General features: G+C 42.2%; 2 protein-coding genes across 2 annotated transcripts in view; one reads left to right on the top strand and one right to left on the bottom strand.

The window, feature by feature from the left end:
- LOC126456475 (uncharacterized) overlaps nt 1-20216 on the bottom strand; it is a 341682-nt gene extending 321466 nt beyond the window's left edge. The window contains exon 1 of the mRNA XM_050092226.1: nt 20092-20216. The gene's annotated coding sequence lies outside the window, so the exon portion shown is untranslated. The remainder of the gene's footprint in view (nt 1-20091) is intronic.
- LOC126456474 (serpin B6-like) overlaps nt 15253-27328 on the top strand; it is a 168257-nt gene continuing 156181 nt past the window's right edge. Inside the window, exon 1 of the mRNA XM_050092225.1 lies at nt 15253-15337. The gene's annotated coding sequence lies outside the window, so the exon portion shown is untranslated. The remainder of the gene's footprint in view (nt 15338-27328) is intronic.

Raw genomic sequence — 27328 nt, 5'->3', positions numbered from 1 at the left:
GTGTAACTTGGTCCAAGGCGGACTGGGCCCACAGGGATAGTGCAAATAGACAAAGTACTAAGTTTAATTGTATCGTATGGAGGTGTGATTACACATGTCAATCACATCGCCATTACGGGCAGCATGGGGTTCACGCCTGAGCCTCAGGACGTGCGCTAGCAGCGCATGAGGGGTGTTTCAAGCGTCAACTTCGCGTCTCAATATCTCGGGATGTAATGAGAATATTGCGATGCAATCAACGCCATTGTGTATGTGCTTTGTCATGCTATGGATTGCTGAAGAAAAAATATAGGAGGTCCATTTAAAAAACATAAGTTTGTGTTAAAAAACACATATGCTTTCGTTTTAGAATGTTTCCAAATACGTACATTCATGGGCCCCAGCCCTACATTGATACCGTGAAAGTCGTTTTCCAATAGCTGTTATTGTTCCAGAGATATTTTGGGTGGACAAGATAGCTTGGAAACCCTGTATATGAAGTACTGTAAGAAGTTCTTGTGGGTTGATGGGTTTGATATAAGATGAAGTGGGAGAACGTTTTTATATGTAGTTGGGGCAGGTATAATTTGATTTTCATGACTGCCGTTAACCGCTGATGATATGAATCAAAGCCTGACAATACTTACAATAGTGCAAATAACGGCGTCGGTTGATTGACAGTGCAATTTAAAGAGGCTCTGTGGAACGATAATTCACGGCAATTGGGAGGAAGACGGGTGTACTTCTTTTAACCTAGCCAGGAAACGATAGGATTTGTTTTACTTGGTCATGCTACTGTTCATTTGCCGCTAATGTTAAGAACGAATGCGCTTATGTATTATAGAAATGCAAGCAGATAGTCTACGGAGCAGTGGAGGAAGGTTTAATGAAGAGACAAGTCAGCATTTTAAGCTCGATGTACTGTATGAATATCAAGAGATCAGATGGAAACCCATTTCTAAGCAAAGAAGGGAAAGCAGAAAGGTGGAAGGATTGTATAGAGGGTCTATACAAGGGCGATGTACTTGAGTACAATATTATGGAAATGGAAGAGGATGTAGATGAAGATGAAATGGGAGATATGATACTGCGTGAAGAGTTTGACAGAGCAATGAAAGACCTGAGTCGAAACAAGGCCCCGGGAGTAGACAACATTCCATTAGAACTACTGACAGCCTTGGGAGAGCCAGTCCTGACAAAACTCTACCATCTGGTGAGCAAGATGTATGAGACAGGCGAAATACCCTCAGACTTCAAGAAGAATATAATAATTACAATCCCAAAGAAAGCAGGGGTTGACAGATGTGAAAATTGCCGAACTATCAGTTTAATAAGCCACTAACACGAATTCTTTACAGACGAATGGAAAAACTGGTAGAAGCCGACCTCGCGGAAGATCAGTTTGGATTCCGTAGAAATGTTGGAACACGTGAGGCAATACTGACCCTACGACTTATCTTAGAAAATAGATTAAGGAAAGGCAACACTACGTTTCTAACATTTGTAGACTTAGAAAAAGCTTTTGACAATGTTGACTGGGATACTCTCTTTCAAATTCTGAAGGTGGCAGGGGTAAAATACAGGGAGCGAAAGGCCATTTACAATTTGTGCAGAAACCAGATGGCAGTTATGAGTCGAGGGGTATGAAAGGGAAGCAGTGGTTGGGAAGGGAGTGAGACAGGGTTGTAGCCTATCCCAGATGTTATTCAATCTGTATATTGAGCAAGCAGTAAAGGAAACAAAAGAAAAATTGGGAGTAGGTATTAAAATCCATGGAGAAGAAATAAAAACTTTGAGGTTCGCCGATGACATTGTAATTCTGTCAGAGAGAGCAAAGGACTTGGAAGAGCATTTGAACGGAATGGTATTGTCTTGAAAGGAGGGTATAAGATGAACATCAACAAAAGCAAAACGAGGATAATGGAATGTAGTCGAATTAAGTAGGGTGATGCTGAGGGAATTAGATTAGGAGATGAGACGCTTAAAGTAGTAAAGGAGTTTTGCTATTTGGGGAGTAAAATAACTGATGATGGTCGAAGTAGAGAGGAATTTTCTGAAGAAGAGAAATTTGTTAACATCGAGTATAGATCTATGTGTCAGGAAGTCGTTTCTGAAAGTATTTGTATGGAGTGTAGCCATGTATGGAAGTGAAACGTGGACGATAAATAGTTTGGATAAAGAGAGAATAGAAGCTTTCGAAATGTGGTGCTACAGAAGAATGCTGAAGATTAGATGGGTAGATCACATAACCAATGAAGAAGTATTGAATACGATTGGGGAGACGAGAAGTTTGTGGCACAACTTGACTAGAAGAAGGGATCGGTTGGTAGGACATGTTCTGAGGCATCAAGGGATCACCAATTTAGTATTGGAGGGCAGCGTGGAGGGTAAAAATCGTAGAGGGAGACCAAGAGATGAATACACTAAGCAGATTCAAAAGGATGTAGGTTGCAGTAAGTACTGGGAGATGAAGAAGCTTGCACAGGATAGAGTAGCATGGAGAGCTGCATCAAACCAGTCCCAGGACTGAAGACCACAACAACAACAACATGTTGAGGTGACAGTGAAAAGTGTTGGGAGTGGTGTTCTGACGTCAAATTGTTTTTGCTGATACCATTAATTCCGAACGATTGTGAAAGAAAATGACGTATTTATATAAAGATCCACACTGTGCCAACTGTTTGGAACGGGGTCGTCCCAGTCTCAGCATAATCACTCTGTTATCCTCAAAGCAATAATCATTACGTCGTAGTTCGAGGAGATTGAAGTAGATTTTTCTGCACTTGCCAACAGAAACATAGAATTTGAAGTCTATCGCACATCTTTGAGGTGTAATAGAGCCTCTTTGTCAGATCACCCCGTCGAGACACACGGTAACGCATTCGGGTTGAATGGAAGCAAATTTCATCTCCTGTCTACAGAAACTTAATACAAAATCTTTGCCAAACACTAAACACTGCTACACTAATAAATTAAGTTTGTACACATCGTTAGTTAAAGCAAGTGTGTTTGCAACGAATGAAAATTTTACCAATGAATCAATATATTGAACTGCCCATGGTTTGAGGAATGATGGTTGTAGAAGGAGCATGATCATTGGTCCTTATCGTAATAGCACCTCTTTCGAATTACATACTGCTTCATAATGAACTCAATTAATTTGAGAAATCTACGCACATTTACTGGATTAATACAAACGTAACGCCTTTTCTTACTCCACCTGATCTCCATCCGCCAGTCTACAACCCAGAGGAAGATGGATTTGACTTCCCGCAATCCAAAGCGCACGTTCAGTTTCGGTATTCACGATCGGTATACTGTACACAAGAGTGCAACTAGTAATACGAGCAATGTTGGCATCAATTCGAGTGGCGAATCTAAATCACGTTCCTCAGGTTTATTACAGCAGTGTTGGTTTGACTTCACCCGCTATACGCAGCTCTCGAGGTCTGTGACCGGTAAACATCAAACAGGAAGTGCTCGCGGCATTGTGTACTGCCATGGCGTGTTTGAAAGGGTTACGGCATCCGTCTACGTTCCAACCACGGCACCGAGCGAGCTAACGCAATGGTTAATTCAGTCTACCCGTATTGAAGGAAAGTGGAGTAAAGACTCCGTCTAGGAACTTCTGTAATTTTCCTACCTAACTACAAGCGAATGCTGGGATGATTCCACATACATACGACTGCCGATTACCTACCTACCATTTTCGAACGTCATTAATATTTTCCATATTGGACGGATGCCTTTGTTTATATACGTCATTTAGTACTTGTTAGGGAACTCCAGTGACCTATAATTTCGATCAATTAGAAGTATGTAAAGATTTTAAATGGGTAACCTCATGCGACCGGTCAGTTAAGATGTAAGCTGTGTGGATGTTGCAAAATATGGCGTATCTCTACAGCCATATAATGTGTAATTATATAAAGAATTCCTTATACTTGTCCTTCACCACATAACAAAACCCCAATTCAACTCTGTACCGGTGTACGCCTTAGCCAGCACACCGGTCGGCGCTGGGAAATATTGTATAGCAGGCGCTGAACTGGGCGCGCCTGTGACAAGGGAAGATCAAGACACGCGTCCAGGCTACGCGCCTGTAACACCCATGGGCTTCGATCATATAGGCCGCCACCGCCGACCTAACTGTCTCAGTCTCTCAATGTCAGTGCCTCAGTACGTCGCGTCAGGACCCAGTTCGCATTACATCTCAATACGTCGCGCTGTGCTCTAGTCTTCATCAGTGATAGTCGTCGCCTCGCACCTTAGCTAGCTGCGAAGGAACGTTAGTCATTGCATGTAGTTGTGATATGGACACCGACAAGATTCAAGAATTAGTACATGTTGTTGTTAACCTCAGAACTTCAGATTGGACATCATTGAAGTTAAGTACTCAATTGATTCATGTAATAAAGTGTATTTTAACCATGTGCGAATTTTGTGTTGTAGTGAGAGGAAACCGGCCACCCACCTATCATACCACCCTCCCCTCATCCAGCGAGGAGCCACAAAACGTTACAAGAGGGCACAGCCATAACAAACACATCAGATAAGATTTGAAGTACATGAAACATAAGTACAAGAAGCGACAGAAATATAACGGATGTCATTTGCTTATTTGTATAAATAAAATATTACATTAAATATTGGTGTTGGTTTCGGCTCCATTTTTCAAAGTACAAGTACAAGCAGCCACTTAGTCGTTACATCAAAGATGCATTTGGAGAAAAGCCATATAGGCAGAGAGAAAAATATTCACTCACTATAGTTCGTTCCACTTAAAACTATTCAGTCAATATGATAGCGTTAAATGCCTAATGAAAACCGTCGCCTGTTTTCTGTTTACCGAGCAAAACAAAAAAAGTATCCTCTAGCTATCCATTATATCACATATGGTACTTTCATTCAAATTATATTCGTTCGCAGAATGCTGTGCACTGAAGATGGACTCTGGAGAACAACCGCATCAGCTGTTTGTTATTTGCAGATCAACAGACAGGTCTTAGGAGTAACAAGCAACTATTAGGTTCCGAGCAGTCAAGCATTCCTTTACAAAGGGGAATTCACACTATTACAGGTTTCAGCGTAATCCGATATCACTGTACTGTATAAAGTCTGATTCGCGTTCCTAGAGGATAAACGTTATTACTGTAAAGAGAAAACGTCTCGTATGCTATGCGGATGGCACTGACATCAAGTGAAACGTGTTTTAGTTGCGTTGATTCATGCCCGCCACAAACCATAGGTCTTTCCAGGACAGTAACTGTACTGCATGGGAAGGGTATCTGTGAAGAGGCCAGACAAGCATGTGGTTCCTGAAGAGGGGCAGCAATGTTTTTTTAGCAATTGCAGGGGCAACAGAATGGAAGATTGGCTGGTTATAACATCAGACAACGTGGTCTTTTTATGTTGAAACTGCGAACTGCTTCATTAAGGAGAAACTACAGCTACTATATTTGTCGAGGTCACTAAGCATGTTAAAGTGAATTTCTAGCTAACATATGGCTCTGAAATGTACTTTAAAACGAAGTACAGGACATATCTGTCACCTGATAGTTGATCTTAGTAAACAACCAACATGGCGGAGTAAGTAGTTTCTGGTGACAATTAGGAGGGCTTATACAAGCCTGTTGATAAAGTTTTCAACAATGACAATGAAGTAAGTTATTTCTCTTCCAGATTTCTCTTCAGATTCTGAAAATCACAAGCAGTTCTGAAAGTAGTGATGAAAGTGAAAAGAAGAAAAAGGTCACAAAAACGGGTGTTGCCTGCTACTCAACAGCAAGAAGTGGTAGTGAAAGTGCATGGCAGTGTAAAAAAAAATGTGGCGTTGCTCTACATTCAGATTGCAGTTTTGACGCCAGCCATGCCCAATAATAATTTTATGTGATATATATTAAATCTGACCTCACAACAACCAATATGGCATTTAAATACGATGTCAATGCGTTAAGGTCCATTTAACTGAAACATAAATTGGTTGCTAAATATTATTACGATATTTAACACACGTAAGGCATAAAACATTATTGTATTAATATTTTTGTTTGTGTCTGTGAGAAATTGTAATTGCAACCTGACTTAAGCACGATTACTCTGGTGTGATCTCATGAGTGGTAGCGGTTTCATAAGTGGTAACATATGAGTACAGCACACGATTAGTTCTCTTGTATTGCATACGCACAGCCGTGATGTATTTTGGGAAAGTTTGCTGTATGAGTCGCTGCACCTGAAAATGAGCTGGGAAGTCCCCATATCGACTGTGCAGTAAAGGAATTAAAAACCATCCTTGCAGCCAGGGGCTAATTTACTTATAATTGCATATCATCACTCGACTGTCGCCCCACCACCCACAACTACGGGAAGTCAAAAAGAAAAAAAAAATATTCTTCTTCGTTCAGGAGAACTAAACTGACGAATATGAAGTGCTAATCTTTGGAACATCGGGCCAGAAATTTCACTCTCTGATATCCACTTATTATCACGAGCAAATAAATTTGTGGATGTTCTGCTGAAAAAAAAAAAAAACGAAGGAAGGCTAGGGTTTAACATACCATTGAGGACGAAGTAATTGGAAAGTGAGAATATGCCCGAAATGTCAAAGGAGGGGGCAGGAATCCGGCCGTGTCCTACTCAAACGAAGGTATTTGGCTTAAGCATTCCAGACAGGCCAAGCAAAACCCAAATCTGGCTGGCTGGAAGTGGAACTGGACCTCCGGCCTCCTACTTGCGAGACCAGCCTCTGTCCCACCACGGCGCCTCGAAGCCAATGACAGCTAAAGACAACCATTTTACGTTATTTATCATCATCAATAGCTGTCCCCAGTCTTGAAACGCAATGTATTTTTCCTGTTATTTCCTAGATCAATCATCTACTATTCGCTGCGGTGTTAAAGTTGCATCTCGAGTGCCAACGCGTCAATTTACACTGCGCAACGGAGTTAAAGGGTCAGTTTTTTGAAACCCCGTAATTCCCATTCATTACGACGCTTAAGTTTGAAATTTGGCCCGAAGGTGCATACAACCTTTCTCTGTAATGGTGCAAAAGCATGCCTCCCTGCGGCGTCACCCTCGGATTCAGCTACGCTTCAAACAGTATGGATTCGACACACTCGAAAAGGAAAAAAGAAACCACAGCTCAAAGTTCATGTGACCTGCAAACGGGATTGATGATGTCACATTGGCGCCAAACTTCACCAGAATTCTGCCCAATGGCACCGTGGACGTGGCCCTCTTCCTCAAATTTCACTCCTTCTTTTGACGCCGGTGCAATGGAAGTTAGACCCGCAACGATCCCACCGGAAGGGGGGGGGGGGGGACGAGACATTGGCACATGTGTGAAATAAACGGCAAAGGATCAATCTAAGACCACCCAGTTCTGGAAACCCTCGGTGGCACATACATCCGATACGAAAGTAACGAATGGAATATTCCAGAATTTGAAACACGAACAGCTGCTAGCATGAGTTTCTTAGAAGTAGATACCTTAGGCGTTGCGAAGCAACTCAAATCGCTTGATACGAGCAAGTCTTCAGGTCCAGATTGTATACCGATTAGGTTCCTTTCAGATTACGCTGATACAATTGCTCCCTACTTACCAATCATATACAACCGCTCGCTCACCGATAGATCTGTACCTACAGATTGGAAAACTGCGCAGGTCGCACCAATGTTTTAGAAGGGTAGCAGGAGTAATCCATCGAACTACAGACCTATATCATTGACATCGGTTTGCAGTAGGGTTTTGGAGCATATACTGTATTCAAACATTATGAAGCACCTCGAAGGGAACGATCTATTCATACGTAATCAGCATGGTTTCAGAAAACATCGTTCTTGTGCAACGCAGCTAGCTCTTTATTCGCACGAAGTAATGGCCGCTATCGACAGGGGATCTCAAGTTGATTCCGTGTTTCTGGATTTCCGGAAGGCTTTTGACACAAGCGACTTCTAATCAAGCTGCGGGCCTATGGGGTATCGTCTCATTTGTGCGACTGGATTCGTGATTTCCTGTCAAGAAGGTCGCAGTTCGTAGTAATAGACGGCAAATCATCGAGTAAAACTGAACGGATATCAGGTGTTCCCCAGGGAAGCGTCCTGGGACCTCTGCTGTTCCTGATGTATATAAATGACCTGGGTGACAATCTGAGCAGTTCTCTTAGGTTGTTCGCAGATGATGCTGTAATTTACCGTCTAGTAAGGTCATCTGAAGACCAGTATCAGTTGCAAGCCGATTTAGAAAAGATTGCTGTGTGGTGTGGAAGGTGGCAGTTGACGCTAAATAACGAGAAGTGTGAGGTGATCCACATGAGTTCCAAAAGAAATCCGTTGGAATTCGATTACACGATAAATAGTACAGTTCTCAAGGCTGTCAGTTCAACTAAGTACCTGGGTGTTAAAATTACGAGCAACTTCAGTTGGAAAGACCACTTAGATAATATTGTGGGGAAGGCGAGCCAAAGGTTACGTTTCATTGGCAGGACACTTAGAAGATGCAACAAGTCCACTAAAGAGACAGCTTACACTACACTCGTTCGTCCTCTGTTAGAATATTGCTGCGCGGTGTGGGATCCTTACCAGGTGGGATTGACTGAGGACATCGAAAGGGTGCAAAAAAGGACAGCTCGTTTTGTATTATCACGTAATAGGGGAGAGAGTGTGGCAGATATGATACGCGAGTTGGGATGGAAGTCATTAAAGCAAAGACGTTTTTCGCCGCGGCGAGGTCTATTTACGAAATTTCAGTCACCAACTTTCTCTTCCGAATGCGAAAATATTTTGTTGAGTCCAACCTACATAGGTAGGAATGATCATCAAAATAAAATAAGAAAAATCAGAGCTCGAACAGAAAGGTTTAGGTGTTCTTTTTTTCCGCGCGCTGTTCGGGAGTGGAATGGTAGAGAGATAGTGTGATTGTGGTTCGATGAACCCTCTGCCAAGCACTTAAATGCGAATTGCAGAGTAATCATGTAGATGTAGATGTACGGTGCTGCTCTTTCGCAGTTACACTGTTGCCCTTGCACCTGCTGAGAACACAAAGAAGCAGGGCTGAAAAAGCATAAGTTCCCTTACCTGCTTCGGACGACGTTCCAAACTGTACATGAAAGCAAAAATTGCGGTCTCGCTGGGCTCCAAACGGGTGCGACCACGTTCTATAGTGATGCAACCCCTCAGTATCTTTAGAGAAGGGGTGAAACGCCCGTGCGTGCTAACAGTGTCAAAGATTGTGAAGAACGTGTTCCTGTTCCTCATCGCAGTGCGAATTGTCGTTTTCGAAATGTGCTGGAACAAACGCCAAAGGGAAACAGGTGGTTTCCTTGAAATCCTTTATGTCACCAACTGAGGCCCCTTCGTGCCACTTATGAACGGCTCTGTGTCCGGAGTGTTTTCCTCATAAGAAAACTGCTTGATTTCAATGCTGTTCGTTGCTGTTCTAACCTCTACTGCACAGTCGTCAAAAGAAGTAGTGAAATTTGAGTAAGAGTGCCAAGTCCACGGTGCCATTGGGCAGAATTCTGGTGAAGTTTGGTGCCAATGTGACATCATCAACCCAGATTGCAGGTCACATGAACTCTGAGCTGTGGCTTTTTTTTTTCTTTTCGTGTGTGTCGAATCCATACTGTTTGAAGCGTAGCTGAATCCGAGGGTGACGCCGCAGGGGGGCATGCTTTTGCACCATTACAGAGAAAGGTTGTAGGCACCTTCGGGCCAAATTCCAAACTTAAGCGTCGCGATGAGTGGGAATTACGGGGTTTCAAAAAAGTGATCATGACTTGGATCAGCTCCAAACATTGTCACAGGACATCAACGAGAGATGCGGATTTTGTGACCCGACAGGATACTTGCAGCAGGAGACTCGTGGAATTCAGGGGTCTGATTAGCACTATTTATTTGTGACCAGACTAACTACTACACTGAAGGCTCATTCTAAACATTGGAAAAAGCAAAGGAGGCAATTAGTTGCACAACAGAAGTAAGAGTCTGAAGCCATTGGGACGGATGCTAACGGAGGTAGCGAACACTAGCAGCACTTTAAGTACAAATTTGAGAGCAGCACTCCAAGTGAGTAAACCGGACATGTCGGAGCTTACCGAGGCTGGCCACGAGCGACACCGAGTCGGCGCCCCAGCGTTCTGAAAAAAATGGCTCTGAGCACTATGGGACTTAACATCTGTGGTCATCACTCCCCTAGAACTTAGAACTACCTAAACCTAACTAACCTAAGGACATCACACACATCCATGCCCGAGGCAGGATTCGAACCTGCGACCGTAGCAGTCGCGCGGTTCCGGACTCCAGCGTTCTGACTGTGAACTTCTGTCTGAATACAGAAACACGGGTTTTTAAAGAGTCATGGCGGAGCACCATTTCCGCCTTCCTGTAGTCGACCTGCTGATCCACTGACACTTGACAAGCTTCAGCCAATCTGGTGAGTCGTTCTGCACGACCAGGACGCCACTGGCCAGCCACATTTAGGTTCAACCCCCCCGTACTTTTACTCGGTAGGTAGGTAGGTTCAAATGGTTCAAATGGCTCTGAGCACTATGGGACTTAACATCTGAGGTCATCAGTCCCCTAGAACTTAGAACTACTTAAACCTAACTAACCTAAGGGCATCACACACATCCATGCCCGAGGCAAGATTCGAACCTGCGACCATAGCGGTCGCGCGGTTCGAGACTGTAGCGCCTAGAACCGCTCGGCCACATCGGCCGGCAGGTAGGTAGGGATGCTTCTGTATTTTACATTAACAAACGCCAAGTTTGGTATCAACAGCCTTCAGCTGAAAGCTGAAAGCTAAACGTCACTGCCACTCCTATTATGGCCAGCAACGACAGTGTTTTACGTCACTTGGCCCCGCGCTCCGCTCTTCTGTGTGTGGGGGCTGATATTTTAGCACTCTAACCTGTGCAAACCCACTGACATTGCAGTTCTCAGGAGCAAGAATCAAGCTTACTGCCTCTGCTAAGAAGTGCCTTTTCGTGACCATCTTCTTCAGTGACGCCTTACGACAGGGTTTAGGCGCTGGATGGTCTTACCAATTAATTCTCTGAAGTGAAACTTCTCGCATGGGACAGCTGCACAGAGCGTCTGCAATTTTTACAGCTCTAGTCTTACTATTTATCTCTGGTAACCTAAACGCTACCATTTTTGCCCGCTCTCTGCATTGTATCTCGGATTTCGTACCTTGGAATGCCCTTGATGGCTTCAAATTGCCTGAAGTGTAATAACGTACAAGTCAATATTTCGTCAAGATACGACACGATCACACCACAGGAGGATGCGTCCTTTTTATGCTTCGGATCACGTTCAAATTTCGTCGAATGTTTTTTAACGGTGACTAGTGGTTCCTGGTTCCAACTTGTACACGAGAGCTTAAATCGTGGTCGCGCTGCTCTCCAAAGGAGTCACATCACGTTTAATGGGGATGCAGTCCCTCAATACCCTTAGGGAAGGGTTGGAAGTCCGAGGGGGCCAGCAGTGCCAAACGTTGTGACGAATGTCTTCTTGCTCCTCATTGCAATGCTAACTGTCGTTGCGACCGCGAAATGTGTACGAACAAAAGCCGCTTGCAAACAGGTGGTTTCCTTGGAACCCTTTGTGTCACCCTCTGAGGCCCCTTCGTGCCACTTCTGAACGGCGCTGTGTCCGGAGTGTTTTCCTCGGCCACTCATGCTGGCTGTTGCGGTTCTAACCTCCATTGCAGAGCCGTCAAAAGAAGAGGTGAATTTTGGCTAAGAGGGGCTGTGACAGCATTCTCACGTCCAGCGTGACGTTGGGCGGAACTGCGGTGAAGTTTGGTTCAAATGTGACATCATTAACCCACTTTACACGTCACATGAACTTTTGAGTCCTGGCCTTTTTTTCACATGTGTCGACAGCTTGCTGTTTGAAGCGTCGCCGGGACCAAGGGTGACGTCACGCGGCGGCACGCTTTTGCACCGTTACAGAGCTGTACGCATCTTTGAACCAACTTTCAAACTTAAGCGTTGCAGGAGGCGGGAATTAAAGGGGTTTCGAAAAAGTGACCCTTTAATTCTGTTGCGTAGTGTATTACTTACGAAGTCTTCAAGCCACTCACATATCTGGAAATCTACTCTCTACGCCCATACCTTCTTTAACAGTCTGCAGTGTGGCACCCAGTCAAATGCTTTTCGGAAATCTAGGAATAAGGAATTTGCCCGTTGCCCTTAATACATGGTTCGCAGGCTAATTCTGAGGACATAGAAAACCACTTAGGCAGTAATTAAGCTTTTGAAATGAATCACTGTTGTGTTTAATGTCAAGAAATGCAAAGTGATTCCCACAAGAACGCACTAGTCTCAGGTTACAACGTCAGCATCAAGCTTCTGGAGGCTGTCACATTCTTTAAATCTCTAGGATAAATATTGCGAGACAACAAGAATTAGGTCGAAAACACATAGAATCAGAGGAAGGGGAATGCAAAAGGAAGACCCAGATTTTTCGGAAGGGTTCTAGGGAAATGTAGTGCAGCTGTAAAGGATCGCAAGCAAGACTTCCAGTGTTCGGGGTCCTTTTCCAGTAGGCGTTACGGTCGACACCGAACGAATATGGAAATCCGCTTCCAGGAGAGTGACAGGTCGCTATAGCATGTATGAAAGTGTAACAGGCCTGCCTGGGTAACTTAAATGGGACGGTCTGAAAGAACAACAACGTTATTCTTGTGAAACCCTCTTGGATACGAAAACTATGCGACAGTTCTACAGTTTCCAGGCATTTGCTGTAGAGATGAAAGTAGTGGAACTAGCTTAAAGAGTGCTAAGAATTATGAAATACTTGCCAAGTACTTTGAGCTGCTTTTTACCCACCCATAAAAAACGTAAGTTATAATTTACATACGGAAATTATGGAAAATCTGCCAACCAGCAATGATGAAATAAGGAAGTAATTAAAATACTAAAAAATAATAATACTATTACATAGTGTACAGAAGTTCTGAACTTTTAATAAGGTACCAACAAAAGTTAGAAAGTATCTACAAATAATCTGTGAAGAAACATGTAATACAGATGAGATCCTAGAACAATGGAAAGTGACAATAATTGATTCATCCGTAAGAAAAGTGAGAAACAAAATGTCGTATTCCGTTTTCGACTTGCTAATACTGTAGACTCGAAATGTTTGCTGAATAGAACAGACTTGACAGTTGGATGAACGTCAGTTCGGTTTAGAATTTACACACCTTGTGTGAAGCAATTCGTCACAGACTACTGAATTTCAATAACATGTTCATAACTTCAGTCCATTTTAACAAAGGCAGTCCGCTTAATACATGGATCATTTACAGGTACAACCAAAGCTTCAGACCACCCTATGGCCGAAATATCAAAACCCTTACAAACAAATACAAGAAAAAGGTAAGGTGATGATTCATTTCCCCTACCCTTCAGTGGCATTCTAGAGAAAATGTTAGGAAGCTCAAATGGAAAATTCTCCCAACATTAAAGTTTACCGGTGGCGGCCGAACTTCCCTGAATGGGGCCTCCCCGTCAATGATGCCATACGCTCATTTCATTTTTACGTGTAATTTCGGTGAAAAAGAAGGAAGTTCTTAAAGTAAACTGAATCTCACTTGTTGATAATTTCGCTATACTTCCTTAAACTTTTACAAATCCTGAATTGCAAGTCAATTTCTTGAAGAAGGGAGCCAACAAAAGTAGATTTAAGAATTTCTGTGCAAAACCAAATTTTTTTATGAACAATAGTCAGATATTGGTCAAAATATGCTTCTCTATTTTATTTACGGACTGGTTCAGCAACAATAACACACTTTTCAGATTTTAGCTAAGAAAAGTTCCCTTGCACAGCATGAAAATGATTAGCTAATAGCTCTCCTTAGTGTCTCCACTTCCTGTAACTACTTCTCTTTTAACAACTGCGTATGTATGCAAAAAGATGGGTTAGCCATGGGCAGTTGTTTAGCGGGTCATCAAGCAGACATATTCATCAACAGTTAAGAATGCAGTTATTTTAAGCAGAAATATTGTACTACTGTAGATATGTCGATGATATTTCTATCATTTTTAACGGTCCGGGTGAAGATGCAAGTACTGTCGTGGACGAATTTTGTGGCTTTCCCCCTTAACTAACTTTAACGTGCCAACTAATGGCATCAAATCTGTCATTGAAGTATTGGGATTTAAAACTTCAATTAATGGAAGGGCGCATTAAAAACGACATTTTTCTCCGACCTACAAAAAGTGATGCTGTTATCAGTGCAATCTCGCGTCACACAGTAGCTCATAAACGCAGTTTCTTTTTGTCCATGGTTGATCGAGCTACTAGTACTCAGCCGAGTCACGAATCTTTAAAACTTGAAATCGATAATCTGAAATACATCGAATACTCTAAGAGTTATAGCCCCAGTCTTGTAGATAGGAAGCGCCACTCGAAATTAGCCAGTGTGAATAATGTTCTCCACCTTTCTTCTAATACGTCTGAGTGTACTTTCATCACCATTCCACTTGTGGGTAACGTTACATACAGACTTCTAGATCTGCCTAAGAAGATGTGTTAGAATCTCTTATTTCACCCGGTATCGGATTCAGTATCAACTTATCCATGACAAACTACCTGGTAGATATCGCGTTGCTAATTCCGAGGTCTACAAACTAACATGTGCCTAATGCTCTCGTGCATACGTCGGACAAACGGGACGCGGGGTTGGAAAGCGTCTTCGTGAGCATTTACCTACTATGAGGGGCACTGCGGGAAACAGTTGTTTGTTTGCGGAGCTCTAAGGGTTATCGGGCATGATGAACCAACAACAGATTCTTTTCAAATCCTACACGTGGCAACTAAGGGTAAAGAGCTAATACTACTAGAGGAATTTGAAAAAACCAAATTTTTGAAGTATTCGGAAGATTTAAGTCTCAATGTGCAACTTTAAGAATAACTTTTTTTATCACACTTTGAAGACAGCTTTACAAAAATGTCACTAGGTGGTTCCTCTATGGCTAAATAACCATCAACAGGATTTCCGTCTGTCACTCGCCACTATGACATTGTGTTTACTCTTTTGATTTTCAACTTCATATATGTCTTAACAACTTTTAATGTATTATGTATGAACTATTAATTTATTTAATCTGTGTACTTCCGGCACTATCTTGTACCATTGTTTTTAATTATCCATCAATACGTAAATGATGGCCACATACCAAGCACAACTAGCGCCACCCGCTTGACGCATACAATCAGCATATCGTTTGTGTTAGGTCAGCACGCGGCCGCTGTCGCAGCCAACACGCTGCCCGTCGCAGTTATTGTCGACTATTGTGCGTTACGCCCGTTCACCGTAACCGTAACCACAACCGGTTTTCTCCAAGATTTGGTGAGTGTGACTGTCTAACAGTTCCTGGTTAGGTTCTTCATGTCCGTAGATACGTAAAGTCTTTGTACTAGTTATCTGTTTTAGAAGGAATTTTGCTACAAATTTATTTGCCTTTTAAGTCACCTGGATTTAAATTTGACGACTGCGGTTACGCTACATTCAAAGTTTGAGTTTTGACTAGTGTGGTTTCCGCTGTCTAAGGCAAGTTTGTTTTATAATTTACTTAAGTCAGTAGCAACTTAGTTGCGGCTAAGTTATTGTTAATTTACAGAAATTCTGAAGATGCGCCACTAGTGGCGAAACGCGTTAGTTTCAAAATAAATACTTGCAACAGAGACTACATAATTACTTTGGAAAAAAAATAAAGGTCAAATGTAAATGGCGAAAGAACTGAATTATTTGCAATAAGTAATTCATAAAAATATTTAGAAAAGTTTTCTGTTTAGTTGCAGACAGACAAGATGGAAAAAGGCTATTGTACCACAAGGCGAATTTATCACAATGCGAAATGTTAGTTTACCGAATTGAAAATAAGCATTACAATACAGTAATCATACCACAATCCACATACGCAATAAATGCATAATGTTCAATAACTTGGAAAAACAGTAATTCTTGTAAAGAACAATTGTATAGAAAATGAGTCTTCTAAAAACGATGGACTCCTGGAAACTGAGAACTAATATTTACATGCATGGGAAAACGGAAACTTTAAAAATGGTTCAAATGGCTCTGAGGACTATGGGACCTAACTGCTCAGTTCATCAGTCGCCTAGAACTTAGAACTACTTAAACCTAACTAACCCAAGGACATCACACACATCCATGCCCGAGGGAGGATTCGAACCTGCGACCGTAGCGGTCGCGCGGTTCCAGACTGTAGCGCCTAGAACCGCTCGGCCACTCAGGCCGGCGGAAACTTTAAAAGAAACCATTTAGAAAGAGAAGATATTCTTTGGTTATTTGAGTATAATGATGCGAGAATTGAATGCGGGAGGGGAAAACAAACAAGTTTTTAAAGGTCGGACAGCAGGTAGAAGACACTCAGAGAAGTAATGAAGGAATACCCCCCCCCCCATGAACCATGGACCTTGCCGTTGGTGGGGAGGCTTGCGTGCCTCAGCGATACAGATAGCCGTACCGTAGGTGCAACCACAACGGAGGGGTATCTGTTGAGAGGCCAGACAAACGTGTGGTTCCTGAAGAGGGGCAGCAGCCTTTTCAGTATTTGCAAGGGCAACAGTCTGGATGATTGACTGATCTGGCCTTGTAACAATAACCAAAACGGCCTTGCTGTGCTGGTACTGCGAACGGCTGAAAGCAAGGGGAAACTACAGCCGTAATTTTTCCCGAGGGCATGCAGCTTTACTGTATGATTACATGATGATGGCGTCCTCTTGGGTAAAATATTCCGGAGGTAAAATAGTCCCCCATTCGGATCTCCGGGCGGGGACTACTCAAGAGGATGTCGTTATCAGTAGAAAGAAAACTGGCGTTCTACGGATCGGAGCGTGGAATGTCAGATCCCTTAATCGGGCAGGTAGGTTAGAAAATTTAAAAAGGGAAATGGATAGGTTGAAGTTAGATATAGTGGGAATTAGTGAAGTTCGGTGGCAGGAGGAACAAGACTTCTGGTCAGGTGACTACAGGGTTATAAACACAAAATCAAATAGGGGTAATGCAGGAGTAGGTTTAATAATGAATAGGAAAATAGGAATGCGGGTAAGCTACTATAAACAGCATAGTGAACGCATTATTGTGGCCAAGATAGATACGAAGCCCACACCTACTACAGTAGTACAAGTTTATATGCCAACTAGCTCTGCAGATGACGAAGAAATTGAAGAAATGTATGATGAAATAAAAGAAATTATTCAGATTGTGAAGGGAGACGAAAATTTAATAGTCATGGGTGACTGGAATTCGAGTGTAGGAAAAGGGAGAGAGGGAAACATAGTAGGTGAATATGGATTGGGGGACAGAAATGAAAGAGGAAGCCGCCTGGTAGAATTTTGCACAGAGCACAACATAATCATAACTAACACTTGGTTTAAGAATCATGAAAGAAGGTTGTATACATGGAAGAACCCGGGAGATACTAAAAGGTATCAGATAGATTATATAATGGTAAGACAGAGATTTAGGAACCAGGTTTTAAATTGTAAGACATTTCCAGGGGCAGATGTGGACTCTGACCACAATCTATTGGTTATGACCTGTAGATTAAAACTGAAGAAACTGCAAAAAGGTGGGAATTTAAGGAGATGGGACCTGGATAAACTAAAAGAACCAGAGGTTGTACAGAGATTCAGGGAGAGCATAAGGGAGCAATTGACAGGAATGGGGGAAATAAATACAGTAGAAGAAGAATGGGTAGCTTTGAGGGATGAAGTAGTGAAGGCAGCAGAGGATCAAGTAGGTAAAAAGATGAGGGCTAATAGAAATCCTTGGGTAACAGAAGAAATATTGAATTTAATCGATGAAAGGAGAAAATATAAAAATGCAGTAAATGAAGCAGGCAAAAAGGAATACAAGCGTCTCAAAAATGAGATCGACAGGAAGTGCAAAATGGCTAAGCAGGGATGGCTAGAGGACAAATGTAAGGATGTAGAGGCTTGTCTCACTAGGGGTAAGATAGATACTGCCTACAGGAAAATTAAAGAGACCTTTGGAGATAAGAGAACGACTTGCATGAATATCAAGAGCTCAGATGGAAACCTAGTTCTAAGCAAAGAAGGGAAAGCAGAAAGGTGGAAGGAGTATGTAGAGGGTCTATACAAGGGCGATGTACTTGAGGACAATATTATGGAAATGGAAGAGGATGTAGATGAAGATGAAATGGGAGATACGATACTGCGTGAAGAGTTTCACAGAGCACTGAAAGACCTGAGTCGAAACAAGAACCCCGGAGTAGACAATATTCCTTTGGAACTACTGACGGCCGTGGGAGAGCCAGTCCTGACAAAACTCTACCATCTGGTGAGCAAGATGTATGAAACAGGCGAAATACCCTCAGACTTCAAGAAGAATATAATAATTCCAATCCCAAAGAAAGCAGGTGTTGACAGATGTGAAAATTACCGAACTATCAGCTTAATAAGTCACAGCTGCAAAATACTAACACGAATTCTTTACAGACGAATGGAAAAACTAGTAGAAGCCAACCTCGGGGAAGATCAGTTTGGATTCCGTAGAAACACTGGAACACGTGAGGCAATACTGACCTTACGACTTATCTTAGAAGAAAGATTAAGGAAAGGCAAACCTACGTTTCTAGCATTTGTAGACTTAGAGAAAGCTTTTGACAATGTTGACTGGAATACTCTCTTTCAAATTCTAAAGGTGGCAGGGGTAAAATACAGGGAGCGAAAGGCTATTTACAATTTGTACAGAAACCAGATGGCAGTTATAAGAGTCGAGGGACATGAAAGGGAAGCAGTGGTTGGGAAGGGAGTAAGACAGGATTGTAGCCTGTCCCCGATGTTGTTCAATCTATATATTGAGCAAGCAGTAAAGGAAACAAAAGAAAAATTCGGAGTAGGTATTAAAATTCATGGAGAAGAAATAAAAACTTTGAGTTTCGCCGATGACATTGTAATTCTGTCAGAGACAGCAAAGGACTTGGAACAGCAGTTGAATGGAATGGACAGTGTCTTGAAAGGAGGATATAAGTTGAACATCAACAAAAGCAAAACAAGGATAATGGAATGTAGTCTAATTAAGTCGGGTGATGCTGAGGGAATTACATTAGGAAATGAGGCACTTAAAGTAGTAAAGGAGTTTTGCTATTTGGGGAGCAAAATAACTGATGATGGTCGAAGTAGAGAGGATATAAAATGTAGGCTGGCAATGGCAAGGAAAGCGTTTCTGAAGAAGAGAAATTTGTTAACATCCAGTATTGATTTAAATGTCAGGAAGTCATTTCTGAAAGTATTCGTATGGAGTGTAGCCATGTATGGAAGTGAAACATGGACGATAAATAGTTTGGACAAGAAGAGAATAGATGCTTTCGAAATGTGGTGCTACAGAAGAATGCTGAAGATTAGATGGGTAGATCACATAACTAATGAGGAAGTATTGAATAGGATTGGGGAGAAGAGAAGTTTGTGGCACAACTTGACCAGAAGAAGGGATCGGTTGGTAGGACATGTTCTGAGGCATCAAGGGATCACCAATTTAGTATTGGAGGGCAGCGTGGAGGGTAAAAATCGTAGGGGAAAACCAAGAAATGAATACACTAAGCAGATTCAGAAGGATGTAGGTTGCAGTAGGTACTGGGAGATGAAAAAGCTTGCACAGGATAGAGTAGCATGGAGAGCTGCATCAAACAAGTCTCAGGACTGAAGACCACAACAACAACAACAACAACAACTGTAGAAACACATTAGAAACCAATTGAGTATGAAGGCCTTGAAGAAATGAAGAAAAAGAGAAATGAGAATTTAGAAGGTAACAGGTTTTATGTAGACAAGAGCATTGTTGCACAAGTGGTCCGTCCACGTTCAGTTATTGCTCGACGTTTAGTTTGTGGCAGAGAGCGCCCTTTCCGAGTACTTGCGCTAAACGCGGAGCAATGCCGGAGCATATTTTGACGCTATCTCGGTCTGTCTGTTTACTGGTGCCGTCTGCGACTACTCGCAACTGTGCCGCAGACTTTCTTGTTGTCCAGAAACAGGGCGCCACGCCACTGCAGCTGTTAAGTGGCGCCAGCAGCAGTGTGAGGCGTGCAGAAGTTGGCGGTGCGCGCTACTCACCTATTAAACAGCTACAGTAGCTGCCTTCTGCCGCCACACGTCTGGTCGCGTAGCAGCCGACGCGAGGTGTGAGAGGTGCCGCGGAGTTCTGTCAGGTGGCAGCACCGGCGTTCACGTCTGCGCCTCAGGGAGGCGACTCGCTGCTGCGAGCCCGCAGTACTGTACGACGCCACGCCATTCACCGCTCACCGCCTGCGTACGGCGTACGTCAGCTGAGAGCATCGCCTTGAGATCTGGCCGACAGATTAGATAACTCCAGCCGCCGTTATCAGGTGCCTCAACCTGTAAATGGGACCGTAAGGCCACTTTATAGCGCACAGTATTCTTCTCGACCACGGTGGTAAAAAGTATAACTAATCCGGTCATTGGCCTCGCCGGAGCACTCGTAGTTCAAGAAGACTTCTCACCATTCGTGACAACCACAAATGCTCGCGCAAGCCTAACATTGAGTTGTTCGATCACTGCGCACTATTAGGGTGGACGCGACCGGACAGACGACGTGATTTTCACATGCTCTGTTCGCTACGTCGGTTTCTTATTTACTGGTAACGACAGTACCTCTCTTCACATGTCAAATACCTATAATCATTTCATAACCGTAATACAAAATCTCATCTGTCAGTCATCTTGGCTTGTCAAGGCGCAAAGCATACAACACTCGTTTTCTGCAGAAATCTTGAACGTATTCTCAGAACAAATTTCTTTGAGATGGAAAAACTTCTGTTCGGGATTCAGCAGTGTTTTAGAAAGCATTCCTCGTGCGAAACCTAGCCTGCCCTTTTCTCACGTGACATCCTGCGAACTATGGATGAACGACAACAGGTGGATTCTATATTCCTATAAAGTATTTTCAGAAAGCTTTTGACACGGTGCCCCACTTGTGGTGGAATAAATAAAAAAAATTAAATTTATTGATTTTTTGAAAAGAAAAAATATGGATATGGAACTTTAACTTTAGAATTTTTGAAAGGCTTTTATGGACTGTAAGGACTGGCTTTGAATGCTGACAAATTCAGTGCTGATGAATTTTGCCTGAAATATAATGTACATTTCCGATTAACAATATTTTGGAATTTTACTTCGTTGTCGATTTACTCAGAGTTCTCACCTTAAACGTGGAATTAGTTCTTCTGCCATAACGTTAATTCATTGGTCGCCATAAATGTTCTTCTCTTTGTTGACCGTTCATATCTTCCTAAGGTGGCGTCGGCTTCTTTAGCGAAGACAGTGGAGCGAGGTACTACAATCCCACGTCGATTGAAACAATTCTCGTAAGACTGGAATATTTTTCACTATTTTATTCACGAGACAATAAGACTTTTCTTACTCTCGTCGCACAAATCATTAATACTGACAATAGGCTGACTTGATGCACACTTAAAAAAAAAACGCATCGTCACATACAAGTAACAAGCGAGAGTTTTTTGGCTCCTTCTTGGAGTACGAAACAAAAGTGAATCAAATATGGGCAGTACAGATACTATTTTCTACATTCCTCTTAATTTAATCTTATGCGCAGAATTTGAAGTATTGTACCTCTCTGCGTCGTAATGTGACATTACACACTGCAGACTGTTAACGAATGTACGAGTGTACGAAAGTGGTTCCTAACTATGTGAGTGGCTTGATTACTTCTTAAGTAATACAATCCAGTAAGCTGTCCTCGACTGCGAGTGTTCATCACACACATGGAGTGCCCCAGGCAAGTGACAGGACCACTCTCATTCTACGTATACATAAATGATCTAACAGACAAGGTGAGCAGCAATCTGCGGTTGTTCGCTGAGCCGGCCGCGGTGGCCGTGCGGTTCTAGGCGCTCCAGTCCGGAGCCGCGCTGCTGCTGCGGTTGCAGGTTCGAATCCTGCCTCGGGCATGGGTGTGTGTGTGTTGTCCTTAGGTTAGTTGGGTTTAAGTAGTTCTAAGTTCTAGGGGACTGATGACCACAGCAGTTGAGTCCCATAGTGCTCAGAGCCATTTGAATCATTTTTTTTTTTTTCGCTGATGATGCTGCAGTGTACGGGAAGCAGTCATCGTTGAGTGACTGAAGGAGGATACAAGATGACTTAAACAAAATATCTAGTTCGTTTAATGGACAGTTTGGTGTAAATGTAGAAAAATGTAAGTTAACGTAAATGAGTACGAAAAATGATCGCATATAATGTTCGAATATAGCATTAGTAGTGTACTGCTTGACACATCACGTCGATTAAATTCTTTCTTTCTTTCTTTCTCGGGGCCTTGTCCCGCTCCAATGCGCTGTCGGCTTTGTTAGTACGGATCTGGCAGTGTTAATTGCAGAGGGTGGCCGGATGCCCTTCCTGAAGTCACCCCGAACCCTCCGGGATGGAAGTAGTGTACCCCAGCTGTCTGCGTCTAGTGTAATCCATGAAATAGTGCGAATATCTTCAAATGTCTTTGAGTCGTGTAACGGAGGCGGAACTTGGGGACCAGCCCGGTGTTCACCTAGCGGGATGTGGAAAACCGCCTAAAAACCACATCTAGGCTGGCCGGCATACCGGCCCTCGTCGTTAATCCGCAGGGCACATTCGATCCGGGGCCGGCGCGCCTATCCGAGTCCAGGAAGCAGCGCATTAGCGCTCTCGGCTACCCTGGCGGGTCACATCACGTCGATTAAATATCTAGGCGTAACGTTGCCATGCGGTATGAAAGGGAACACACACACGTAAGGATGGTGGTAGGGAAGGCGCATACTCCACTACGGTTCATTCGGAGAATTTTACGAGAGTGTGTTCATCTGTAAAGGAGACCACTAGCGCCATAAATGCTTAACTGCTGATCGAGTGTTTGGGATTGTCATCATGTCCAATTGGGAAAAAAAAGGGAGACGTCCGAGTGATTCAGTAGTGAGCTACTAGATTTGTTACCGCTAGGTTTAATCAACAAGCAAGTGTTACAGAGATCGTATGTGAATTCAAGTGGGAATCCATGAAGGAATGACTATTTTATCTTGACAGAATTTAGAGGACTAGAACGATTCTACTGTCACCAACGTACATTTCGCGTAAGGATCACAAAGATAAGAATAACCAGGGCTCATACAGAGACATACAGCCATTCCCTGGCTCTCTTAGTGAACGAAACAGGAAAAGAAATGACTAGCAGTGGTACAGCGTACCCTCCGCCACACGCCATGTGGTAGCTTCCAGAGAATATTCTGGGTGAGTATAACTGAAGTGCAGCTACTCATGGACGTCCAGTGTGGGATGTAAGTATCGTATAGCAGCGAAGCTTCTTAGAAATGCTAATGCCTGAATATGGAACCAATTTAAGCTGGAAAAACATTAGTTCCAATATTGGCCACCAGGAGCAAGTCTGGTGCTGTACAGCATCTCGTCGACACTTCTGGTGCCCATAATGAACCAACTATTTGAGTAATTATTAATGAAATTCCCCAACAGCTGTGTAATTGAGATCTTATTTTATTTTGACTTTATTTTAGTTTCGGCATTCCGCTACATCATCTTCAGGCTCCATATGCAGCACTCAAAAATAATAGGTACTAGCATAAAGTGCTTCATTCGAAGACTTGACTTGAGTTGCAGTCAAGTGAGAAGGCTGTGAAGTGGGAGGGTCTGCCTAGCAACAGTAACATTATTCACAGTTTGCATGATGAAAATTTATTTGTTCGAGTTTAACCAGTGAGCGCATGGAAATAACAAAGCAAATTTCTTCCTGTATGAAATACCCGAATAAAGTGCTGATTAGACAGTAAACAGTCCGTAGTTAAAAAAAATATGCCACAACAAAAAAGAATGGTTCAATGGCTCTGAGCACTACGGGACTTAACATCTGAGGTCATCAGTCCCCTAGCCTTAAAACTACTTAAACCTCACTAACCTAAGGACATCACACACACCCATGCCCGAGGCAGGATTCGAATCTGCGACCGTAGCAGCAGCGCGGTTCCAGACTGAAGTGCCTAGAACCGCTCGGCCACGGCGGACGGCTATGCCACAACACACAGTACAGCAGGTGTTCATAGGAATTTCAAGTCTTCAACGAACTGTGACAGAAGCCCAAATAACAGCAGACTGACGTACTAGAACATGCATTGATACTATTAAATGGTGCATTTATAATGGCTAGGCACTAGCGGAAATTTAGATTTGCCGAATAAAACCTGCAAGAAAACGACGACTGACTGCTGTGCCCTATCATTTAAAATGTAACTGGTATAGCGCCAAGTTGTGCATTACTGTGTCGGCATTGCCCTTACAGTGGTCAAGTACAAGTATAATTTATTTATTATTTTCAGAAAGCAACAAGCATTGCACACACTCAGTTTATGTGGTATGAGGCTGCCGAAAAAAACTTTTTAGATTTAGAGACTTTCAAATTGCATTGTCTTCAGTCTTAGTACCCATATGATTATTTAATTTATTTATGTATTTCATATAAATGACACGAATCGTCCTCTTTTACACCTAAGTTGACAACAATAGAGAGCTGACACTGCACTGTGAATAACAAAAGAACTGTACATAACAGCAATGGTAATTTTAGTAATAGTTATCGTAATGATTTTAGGTATTACACTGATTAAGAGTATTAATATTGTAACATTTGTTCTAATATCATAAAGTTCCTTTCTAATGGGGCTAATGGCATATTAGTAGAAATCATGTCAGCAGTGCCAAAGGATACGAACATGAAGCTGACAGTCCAAAGACAGGAGAAATAATGAGATAAGGGTAGCAGATGAGATGAAAGAGAAACAAAAACAGAAATAGACAGAGATGACGAAAGCATGGCTATCGTTAAAAGTGCATCAAAAATGCTGTTGAATGGAAAGAAGACAGGTGGAATATAGTCAGAGGAAGGCTACACCGTTGAAAATGCAGAGTTGTTTTAGGTAATATTTATTTATTTATTTATTTATTTGCTAGCACTGACTTTCGACCATCTGCCTACAACAGCAGATGTGTTGCATCTGTTATTACAATTTTTAATTGATTGCACATGTATTCTGTTCAACAAAGCGTGGATACCTTCCAGCTTTATAATGTCAATGTGCATGCAAATTGCAACTATGTCGTACAGCAATAACTTAGTGCCATAATTAAATTGGAACTATAGTATAAGCTGAAATATGTTACTGTTAAAATGTAGGCTCAACACAGAATTTAACGATTGCAAACTCCTATGTATTATGGATTAAATAAAAAAATATGTTAATATATTTAAATGGATGATACACTGTTATTATGTTTTGGGTGAGGTGCTGGTTAATGGATAGTTTGTTGCAAGGTGGAAGAAAGATTGGTGTTTTGCATAGGCACATTTACATCTGGGAAAAAATAAAAACTGGTATTTTAGAAGCAGCAGAAGAAGTAATAGGAAAAGAAAGGACAGAGAAAAGGAAGGAATGGACCACTAATGACCTACTAAATATGATGGAAGAAAGAAGGAAATTAAAAAATTATGTGAAGAAGGAAGACCAAGAGAAATACAAGAGTCTGAAAAACAGAATCAACAGAGAGGCAAAACTAGCAAGAGAAAAATACCTTGATGATCTCTGTATTTCAGTTGAGGACAACATGAGCAAGGGAAATATCGACAAGGCCTATAAATGTGTGAGACATTGCTTTGGAGACAGAAGAAACAAGTGTAGGGCTGTGATGGATGAAAATGGCAATATGTTGGATGACGATGATGAAGTTGCAAGAAGATGGAAACAATATATAGGAAAACTGTACAGCGGAGCAGACCTGTCTGAAAACATCATGGAAGAAGAAACAGAAGTAGATGCACACAACATAGGTGAACCTATATTAAAGGAAGAGTTTGAACTAGCTCTGGAAAAATTGAAAAACAACAAATCGCCTGGTATAGACAATATCCCAGCCGAACTTCTGAAATCTGGAGGAGCAAAACTGAATCAGGAGTTGAATAATCTCGTTTTCAACATGTACGAGCAGGGTAAAATTCCTACAGACTTTGAGAAAAACATTATGATCCCCATTCTAAAGAAGGCAAAGCCACAAGATGTGAAAATTATAGGACGCTCAGCCTAGTTACTCACGCCTCTAAAATATTAACCTCAATTATCTTAAAACGCATAGAACAAAAAGTCGAAACTACTCTCTCCGAAGACCAGTTTGGATTCCGGAAAGATAGAGGAACCAGAGAAGCAATATTTGCTCTAAAACTAATAATAGAGAAACGACTAGATAAGAACCTGAAAACATACATAGCTTTCGTAGATGTAGAGAAAGCCTTTATAATGTTAAATGGGATAAGATGTTTGAGGTACTCAAAAAAGTAGGAATAGACCATAAAGATGGAAAAATGATATGGAACCTGTACAAGAACGAGACAGCAGTTATCCGTTGACGGACAAAACAAGAAGAGGTGCAGATACGGAAAGGTGTCCGACAAGGTTGCGCACTATCCCCTGTTATCTTTAACGTATACATTGAAGAGGCGCTGAAAAAAGTAAGGGAAAATTCACAGACAGGTGTAGTAATTCATGGCCAACGAATAGATATGATAAGATATGCCGATGATATAGCTGTCCTGGCTGAAAGTGAAGAAGATCTTGTAGCCCTACTGAATAGAATGGATAATGTTATGGGTGAAGAATATAATATGAGAATTAATAAAGCAAAAACAGAAGTAATGGCATGCGACAAAGAAGATCAAGTGAAAGTCCAAGTTCATGTAGGCAATGAACTGCTTGAAAAAGTTGATAAATTTACTTATCTGGGCAGTAATATTACCAGGGATGGAAGGAGCAAGGCAGAAGTGAGAAGTAGAATAGCTCAAGCAAAGGCTGCTTTTAACAAGAAGAAAACATATTAACATCTAAGAGCATCAGCCTTGAAATCAGGAAAAGATTTTTGAAATCATATGTGTGGAATGTGGCATACTATGGGTGTGAAACATGGACTCTCGGGACAGAGGAAGACCAGAAGCTAAATTCTTTTGAAATGTGGTGCTATAGACGCATGCTAAAAATAGAATGTATCGACAAAGTCACAAACGAAGTGGTTCTGGAAAGAGCAGGTGAGAAGAAAAGCTTCTGGAGTTTCATTGTTAAAAGAAGAGTGCAATTTACAGGCCGTCTATTAAGACATAAAGGACTCCTGAACACAATCATAGAGGGAGATGTCGAGGGAATTAAGAAGAGAAAAGCTGAAAGACGCACAGAATGGAGACAAGCTGCCATTGTAGCTGTTGCAAACCAATCCTTGGATTGACCACCACAGAAGAAGA

Source organism: Schistocerca serialis, chromosome 2 (assembly GCF_023864345.2).
Source record: "Schistocerca serialis cubense isolate TAMUIC-IGC-003099 chromosome 2, iqSchSeri2.2, whole genome shotgun sequence".
In the NCBI taxonomy this organism is placed as follows: domain Eukaryota; kingdom Metazoa; phylum Arthropoda; class Insecta; order Orthoptera; family Acrididae; genus Schistocerca; species Schistocerca serialis.
This window is presented reverse-complemented; position numbering and strand designations above follow the sequence as displayed.